Raw genomic sequence first — 9839 nt, forward strand, 5'->3', positions numbered from 1 at the left:
GGAAGGATTGAGGGGACACTAGCCTGTCAATATGTTTCAGTCCCAGTTCCCAGAAGTGGAGGCTTACAGAGAATGTGCCTTCTAAAGAGAACTCCAAAGTAGTACTAGATTAAAATTCCCAGTAATGATTTATAGCCAAGTATGTTGGCTCATGCCTATTATTTTTAGCTACAGGGGAGATAGAGAGATGGATGGATGTGGTTTAAGACCAATCTAGGACCTGAAACATAGCCTAGTGGTAGAGTAGTACACAAAGTCCTGGATTTGATTTCTCAGTACTACATACTCAGAAAAAGCCAGAAGTGGTACTGTGGCTCAAGTGACAAAGAGCTAGCCTTGAGCAAAAAGTGTCCAAGGACAGTGCCCAGGCCCTGAGTTCAAGCCCCAGGACTGGAAAAAAAAAGACTAATCCAGACAAAAAGTTAGCAAAACTCTATTTAAAAAATCAATGTAGTGTGCTGGGAGTTTGGCCTAGTGTAGAGTGCATGCCTAGCATGCACAAAGACCTGGGTTCAATTCCTTCGTACCATATACATAGAAAAAGCCAGAAGTGGCTCTGTGGCTCAAGTGCTAGAGCGCTAGCCTTGAGAAAGTCCAAGCACAATGCCCAGGCTCTGAGTTCAAGCCCTAGGACTGGCATAAATAAATAAATAAATAAATAAATAAATAAATAAATAAATAAATGTAGTGATGCGTGCCTGTCATCGCAGGAGACATTTTCCAAAAGAAGCTAACAAAAAGCACTAGGTCCTTACTTAAACATACACACACACACACACACACACACACACACACACACACACACACACACACACACAGGAGTGAGAGAGAGAGAGAGGGTGGGGGGGAAGAGGACCCAAAGGTGAGGTGATTTAGTGACCATTGGCATTTCTATGGAGGCCAAGGAGGCAATTGTGTTCCTCTTGAGTTGAAAAGAAAGGACGGTCATAGAGACACATGGGAGGAAGCCTGACAAAGCAATGTTGGAATAAGGGTTTTGAAGAGTCCACGGTTTGTGACTACTCTAGAGACTCAAAGAATCTGACTCCTTGTTTTCCAGCCCACTGGGAAAAGATTGTCCTTGAACAGAAAGCCAAGACGCTTCTAGTGCCTTGTTCCTCTTCTTTTACAGATCAGTCCAAAGCTTTTGGTTTCCCAGTTGTTTCAGACATTCCTCCAGAATCTCCTAAAATCCAAGAATTTAAATGTTTGGTTAAAATTTCTTGAGAAGAGATATATATCGTTTCATAACACACATCAGTCACTTTAGAGATAAATGGCTTGTGAATGTGGCCTTCTACCTTATTTCTCTTGATCTCTTGGACTATTCTAGCTTTCTAAAATTCAGAAGCACTTCTTTGGGAACAGCTTTGATGTTCAGTTCTTTTCACTGTTGACAGAATTCTAGGTCTCACAGCCTTGAATGGACTTTGCCCTACTTGTTAAATTTCATTGAGGGCCTGGTGCCCTCTAGTGGACAGTGCTTACATTTACAGCTCAGGGATTTTTGGTTGGTTGGTTTTGATTGTTTTTTATTTTGGTCTTGGGTGTGTGTGTGTGTGTGTGTGTGTGTGTGTGTGTGTCTGTGTGTGTGTGTGTGCTGATCCTGAGGCTGGAACTCCAGCTGAACACTGTCTCAGAGGGGTTTTTTGCTCAAGACTAGCATTCTTCCACATAAGTCACTTCTGGATTTTTTTTCTACCCCAACTCCGCTTCTGGATTTTTTGGCAGTTAATTGGAGATAAGAGTCTCACAGACTTTTTCTGTACAAGCTATCTTTGAACTATAATCCTCAGAATTATGCCTCTTGAGTAGCTAGGATTACAGGCATTAGCCTTGTTAGCCTGTGAGACACATTTGAGCTGTTGCTTCAGATGGAAGAAGAATGGCTTTTGAAAGCTGAAAGAACCTCAAGGAGATGAGATTATAATGGGTTGGAAGCAGTGGACATCTGGACTGTTCCTGAATGGATGGATGACTGAGCAGAAACAAGATTCTGACTGAGCTCTGATGAGGGGTATGGACACTGGAATGTAATTGTTTCCCTGTTGCTTTCCATACTAGATTGCCAGCTCAAGGCGTGGATCTCTCTCCTGGGAGGCAACAAGGGCTTCTGAATGGCAAATGAAGGAGAGAAAATAATTCATAGAAAGTTAATATTAGTTGTTGGCTCTTATTCTATTGCTAATTGCTCTTATTAGATTCTTCACATGAGAAATCATTATTTAATAAATTTTATATGACCCAAAGTATTTCTCAAACCTCAAGTCCAATGAAGTGTGTGGGGGCAGGGGTACAGGGGGAGTTCTGGGGTTTAAACTCAGGAATTGGGCTACTATCACTGAACTTTTGTTGCTCAAGACTCATCTTCTGCCACTTGAGTCACAGCTCCACTTCTGGCTTTTTGTTGGTTAACTGAAGATAAGAGTCTCAAAGATTTTCTTGTCTGAGCTGGCTTTTGAACTGTGATCCTCAGATCTCAGACTTTTGTGTAGCTAGGATTATGGGTGTGAGTCACTGGCAGAGTATTTTATAGTCTTTGTTAATTTCTTCATTTACTTCAATTAGTACATTCCAGGACATAAAGTTACAAATATGTGACAGGTACAGGGCTAATCATCCCCACCCCACAAAAAGAAAGCATACTATTCCATGTTGAAAATCCCTGCCTTGCTGCCAAGCTACAAACTGGTACCCCCCTCCCTCCTCTGGGAGCAGCTTCAGGAATCATATTTTGTTTTTCTTTAGATTTACTTATTTCTGTTATTGTACTCCTGGAAATTTTTTGTCTTCTACTTTATTTCCTAATACTCAAATTATCGTTTTTCAAGCAATTACAGAATATTAGGCCAGGTTTCTTATATTTGCAGAAAAACAACAGAAAACAATGCATCTGTAAATGCTAGAATTTCTCCATGTAATTGTAGAAGTGTTTTTTGAATTCCACTTTTGTCCCTGATGAGAACCTTAATTACAATAAGAATGTATTCCCTGAAACAGTTGTTTAATGGAGGATTAAAAATGCCTTGGGGATAGGGGCTGAGAGTGGGGCCTAGTGGTAGAGTGCTTGCCTGGCATGCACAAAGACCCAGGTTTGATTCCTCAGTACCACATACACAGATATACCCAAAAGTGACACTGTGGCTCAAGTGGTAGAACACTAGCCAGGGACAGTGTTTAGGCCCTGAGTTCAAGCACCAGGACTGGCAAAAAAAATGCCTTGGGGGTACAAGATGATTCTATGTGGAGAAATGGAGCTGAGAAAATACTAAGATACTGTGGAAGAGACAAAAATTTCTGAAAAATTCTCCTTCTCTGTTCTATTCTTTTTTCTCTTTATAACACAGTACATTTAGGAGATTTATAGCTATGACGAATTGCAAAAATATTCATACTTCATCAGACTAAATCAGAATTTCTTAGTCCCAGCATGATTAATATCTTGAGCTAGGCATTTCTTTGATGTGACTATCGTGGACCTTAAAGAATTCTCAGCTGCATCCCTAGGTTCTTCCCAGTGAAAACCAGTAGTCAAAATACCACCAGACATTACCAGATGTCCCCTCGGCTGTATAATGATCTTTAGGGGAGAACTACTGGACTAAATCAAGCATCTTTAGGTAGTTCCTGAACCTGGAAAGTTCATTTCATCTCTTTCCACCCTACTGAAACTATTCTAACCCAGATCTCCAATTACTATTTTGTGGTTCAGCCAGGAGACACTCATCCGTCCATGCTTGCCTTTGCTCCTCCAATTGTATTGCATGATTAGCTTTCTCTTCAGAGCTCTTTTCCTTGGCATGGATTCTTTTGACTACTGTACAATTCGCTTTACAGCTTTTCTTCCTCCTACTATCTTAGAGGTCTGTATGCACAGGGGCTTTGTCCTAGGTCCTTCTACCTTCTTAACTGTCAGTCCTTGCTATGGGCTCCATTCTTGTGGGGCCTGCTTCCCTCTGTATTGTCACTTGATTGCTTAACTCCAAGGCTATGAACTCAAGTGTTTATTTCTATAATAGAGGAGAGTAATGGGGGAAAGGTGGAACTGTTTGGGTGTAAAGTATCTGCCTGAGGAATCAGTATGGAAAAAGCCCTGGGTTTGATTTCTAACACCAGAAGTAAAGAAAAAGGCAATCTGCAAGGAACAATGTCTTATACTTTTGTCTTCCTCCTAATACAGTGAGTCTGATAGATTGTGCACAGATTGTGAATTTTTAAGCTCTTGGGCTCCTGAAATTCAAGAAGTCAGAAAAAAAAAAGAATGCCTTTGGTCTACTATGTTCTGCCATCACAATCTTACCCCATAAAAATATCAGGAGGAAATGCCCATATGGTGAAAAATCAAAATATTCTCCTAATAAATGTTCAAGGGGCCATTATGTACTGGGTACAGAGGTATGGCCTGACGATTCAATAACGTACCAAATATCCAAGTATCTGACAGAGCTTGTAAACAGGAAACCAAAGAAATATTACAACTATGGTAACCAGCATGAAGAAACTGCAGTCACTTTAAGAAGGGTCCTGAGGGCAGCCATCCTTCGGAAGGTAACACTGGAAGGATATTGAAATTGACCTGAGAAATACTGGACATGCAACATTCCCAGTAGAAAGAACGTCACCCAAGAAAAGACTAGGAGCATGAAAAGGACAGGATGGGTGCACAGGGGTGGAGGGGGAAGGTGGTAGGAGATAAAGGGAGGAAGTAGGCAATATCCTGTACTTGTGAGGATTTTATAGGTCATGGCAAGACATGTAACACTTTCGTTTGTTTTAAATGTCTCCAGCTGCTCTTTGGAGTCTAGGTTGCAGTAGAATGCAGGGGAAAAGTAGAGACTATTGGAGTAGTCTAACCAAAAGTTTAATGAGTGTGAAAAGTAATGCATCTTCTACCTGATGAATGTAACTCTATACATTATCCCGACAAAAAAAAGTTAATGATGCTGGGCACGATGGCTTGCACCTGTAATCCTAACTACTCAGGAGGCTGAGATCTGAGGAGCAAGGCTCAAAGCCAGCCCCGGCACTAAAAAATCGGTGAGACTCTTAACTCCAATTAATCACCAGAAAACTAGAAGTGGTGATGTGGCTCAAGAGGTAGGATGATAGCTTTGAGCTGAAGAGCTTAGGGACAATGCCCAAACCCAGAGTTCAAGCCCCATGACCAAAAAAAAAAAAGTTTAATTATGGTGGAAATGGACAGCGAGTAGATTCAAGATCTACTTTGGAAGTAGAAGTGGCTGGAAAATGAAAGTGGATTGGGGCCGGGAGTTTGGCCTAATGGTAAAGTGTTTGCCTAGCATGCATGACAACCCCGGGTTCCATTGCTTGGTACCACATATATATATTGAAAAGCTGGAAGTGGTGCCGTGGCTCAAGCAGTAGAGCACTAGACTTGAGGAAAGCCCAAGGACAGTGCTCAGGTCTTGATCTCAGTCACAAGAATGCGAAATAATAATAATAATAATAATAATAATAATAATAAATTTTTAACAAAAAAATGAGAGTGGATTCAGAGTACATGATAATAAGGAAGAAAATGTTGGCTAGGTTTAGCTTTAGTAAACGTGCTCATAATAAAAACTAGTATGTTACAGAAAAGTCAGGGGAGAAATAGTTTTTGAAAAGTCATTGAGAGATACAATTTTAACACAGCAAGTTTGAGAAGTCTGTTCAACACCTGAGCAAAGATGTTATAAGTTGGAAGTTGCACTTACAACTCTGTTATTCAGGAGTAAGATTTGGGGTAAAAGACATCAATTTATAAGTGAGTAATACCAGGAAAATGGAGGAGAAAAAATAGGCCAGGTTCCATCTTAACAGGCGAGGACTGTTTATTACAGCAGTAAGGGGCAAGCCACCTTCCCATGGAAAAGGATAGTGTGCAAAGAGGTAGGTGGGGTTGGAGTTAGGCTTTTATGGGGTCCAAGCAAGGAGACAGAGGGTATTTAGTTCAGTACAGGGGAAGTGACTATAGGTACAAGCAGAAAACAGGGTATCAATTTATCTTGTGATTACAACCATTAACATGACTATGGTTTGTATATATGGGCACAGAGGGGAGAGATCTTATTTCCAAAGTCTCAAGCTTTTAGTGTCTAAACAGCTGTAACTTAAATACATTTAGGTCCATAACTTATATATCTGGTGACATTCCAACCTCCTAACCCTTTTCTGATCTCTCACAGCTTGGCCTCAGAGTTCCCACAATAGGTTAGGCCCACAGTGGAATGGCCAGACTTTGCCTTCATCATGTCTGTGCATACCTGTTTTTCTTCTTTTTCTTTGTCTTTTTTTTGCCAGTCCTGGGGCTTGAATTCACGGCCTGGACACTATTTTGCTCAAGGCTAGCCCTCTGTCATTTGAGCCACAGCACTACTTTCGGCTTTGTCTGTGCATGTGGTACCAAGAAATCGAACCCCGGCTTCTTGCATGCCAGGTGAGCACTCTACCACTAGGCTACGCTCCCCGCCCCATACATGGGATTTTGCCTGACATGCCTATGTACCTGGGATAAAAGGATGGGGATCAATCCTTCTAGTAATACAGAGAGGACATTTTAAACTATGAGACCAAAGAGAGAGGAAATAGCTACAGAAGTAGGAGAAAAGATTTAAAAAAATGTGATAACCTGGAAGCCACAAGAACAAGTGCTGAGACAACTCTACTGGAATTTTAGAAAAATTAAGAGTGAGAAAGTTTGCCTATTGGATCTCGAGTAGGTGTTCCTGGAATGGAGGGGTTAGCAGCTTCCCCTCTGAAGTTTCATAGTTTAACGTATCTGGTATATGGTATGATTATTCATATTTTATTGTATCTGCTTGAATCATCTGTGGCTTCCGTTACAGCGTAGGCTCCAGGAGGACAGAGAACTCTGTGATCACATCTCATTTGTAGTGCAGCAACTGACAGATAATAAAATCTGAATAAATATTTTTAATGGAGAGTGTATTTTAAAAAATGAATGAGTCAGGCTGGGAGTTGGGCCTAGTGCTTGCCTTGCATGCATGAAGACCTGGGCTCAATTCCTCAGTACCACATACATAGAAAAAGTTGGAAATGGTGCTGTGGCTCAAATGGTAGAGCTCTAACCTTGAGAAAGTCCAAGGACAGTGCTCAGAGTTCAAGCCTCAAGACTGGAACAAAAATGAATGATTCAAAGATATGTAAATGCCAGTAACAATCCTTCTCTTCAAATGAACACTAAGATTTATCCAATTCTTTACATTAAATTCAAAATTAAGCAATTGAGATCCTTGGACAGTCAACTGGAGGTTCATTTAATTAATTAATTAATTAGGCAATTTTTTTTAATTGGAAAGGTGATGAGCAGGGGGGTTACATTTACATAAATAAGGTAACCAGTACATTTGTTTTTAAACACTATTACCTCATCCCTCATTTTCTCCCCCTTACCCCTTCCTACTCCCCTCCCCACCAAGCTAGCTGTTCATATCCAACATGGAGTCGAGTATCAATGTCGCATTGGTTCATCCTTGTCCTTCTGTTTCTGTAGTTCCCTTTCCTTTGCACATATTGAATAAGCTTATATACAAGGTACAAGGTACATAAAACTAAGAGAAAATGAAAACAACACAAAACAAACTACATACAGTGCATAATAAGAACCTCTTGTTACCACAACTTAAGAGTTCATGTTGATACGCTTCATCAATGAGGTTGATTTTAATGCACAAGAATAGCCTAAGCACAGGAAGAGAAAGGAGGGGCTGTTCAAGACATCTGAAGACTCATGTACTTTAGATGTTAGTTATAAACTCAACTTTGAAGCCAGGCATTCTTCTACTGGTACAGAAACGACTGGAGCTGCATATTATCTTTCTGTGACAGTTTTCCTCCTTTGGTATTATGCTTGTTTCTTTTGGATGCAAAGAGCTACATGAATTTGCACCCAGTCGTGCTTCAGCCCTCTTCAGTCAGGAATCTATTTTGAATTATCTACTTACTGAGGAGCTTTCTTTTCTTTTGTTTTTTCCAGCTCTTTTTATCTACAGCAAAACTGGGATTCCAGTTCTCTAATTCTTCCACAGTTCCAGTTCTGTGTGGCATTTCCTGGCAAACCTATGCAGATCACTTATGGCAGACTCCCGATACTGACTTGTTTTAATTGTGGACAAACTCAAATTGACCTGAATTTCTTTCAGTATTTTCAATTGTTTTTCCCCTCTGAATATGATTAGTATTCGGATATATAATGAAGTATCATAAAATTGGTAGTTTTAAACAACATACATGTATTGACTTCTAGTGACCAAAATCAATGCGTTGGTAAGGCTAAATTCTCCACCAGGCTCTAAGGGGCTCTTCGTCCTTTGTGGCTTCTGAGGGCTGTTACCACTTCTTGGTTTGTGATAGTAACACTGCAGTCTGTGTCTGTGTTATGATGTTTTTCTCTTCTGGGTGTATAGTAACCCTTCCTTCCTTCCTTCCTTCCTTCCTTCCTTCCTTCCTTCCTTCCTTCCTTCCTTCCTCCCTCCCTCCCTCCCTCCCTTCCTTCCTTCCTTCCTTCCCTTCCTTCCCCAACTCCCTCCACCTCTAACCTTTGCTGGTCATGGATCTTGAACTCAGGACCTGGGTATTGTCCTTGATCTCTTTTTGCTACCACTTTGAGCCACAGGTCTATTTTTTTTTTTCTGGTGGTTAATAGGAGATAAGAATCTTACTGACTTTCTTGTCCAGGCTAACTTTCAACCATGATCATCAGATATCAGCCTCCTGAGTAGTTAGATTACAGGCATGAGCCACCAGTGCTCAGCTCCTCTTTCTTTTTTCTTCCTCTTCTTCTTTTTTTTTTTTTTTTGTAAGAGTATTTGTGATTTCATTCATGGTCATTCCAGTAATTCCAGATAGACTATTCATCTCAGAAATGATTAAATTAATTGTATTTGAAATAGTTTTTCCCCAGATAAGGTAGCATTTACAGGTTCCAGAGACTCGGAACTGGTATTTTTTTGGGGGGGGGGAATAATTATCTTCCAGTCACAATTTACATTTCTACTTGCCCATTATGAATTCAAACTATATTTAGATCTATGGAACTTAGTATATACTTTTAAAATCACAATGCCAGACACACCTGACTCTTTTGGCTTAAAATATATTTTATTTAGCTTGATGCAGTGTCATGGGCCACTCAGCTGAGATTGGGAGGCCAGCAGGGGCAGAAAAGTTTTTTACATTCTATTTCAAAGGAAGAAGTCAGGTATCATTTTTTTTTTCCTGTTATAGTCAATGAAATGTTTTAAAGGTCAGCTCTGATTATGTTACTCCCCTTTGATAATATTCTGAACAAAATCCCTTCGTTTGATTAAAGGCTCTTTCTATATTGACACCCTGACTTCCCTGTTGGTCTCATGTAGTGTTTATTTCCTATTTGTATTCTAGTCACATTTTTCATTGCTCAACTTAGATGCTCTTTCCTGCCTCAAATCCTGTCCTTTTCCCCTAGGATACTTCCTCCTCCAAGATAGCTTCACATGCATGGCTGCACAATGCTCTGAAAGTGAAAGCTTTCTTTGTATAATTGAACGAGTCTACCTCCTTTGCTAAAAATGTAAAAGGAAAGAGACATTGTAACTTATTCAGCACTGTCTCTGGCATATTCACAAATCTATTGAGTGAATGGGTGGACTGCCTTAAACACACACACACACGCACATGCACAAAACTTGATGTCAGAAAAAAAACCCAATATGTCTATCTGGCACTAGGTTTCTAAGTTGCAAAATTTCAGAAATGCCAGTATGGTTTCTTGGTCCAGTATATTTTATGAACGAAAGCGAAGCAGATGAAGGAGGTAAAACAGAAACATCGAACAA

This window comes from Megascapheus bottae, chromosome 2 (genome assembly GCF_031878675.1).
Source record: "Megascapheus bottae isolate mThoBot1 chromosome 2, mThoBot2.hap1, whole genome shotgun sequence".
Classification (NCBI taxonomy): Eukaryota; Metazoa; Chordata; class Mammalia; order Rodentia; family Geomyidae; genus Megascapheus; species Megascapheus bottae.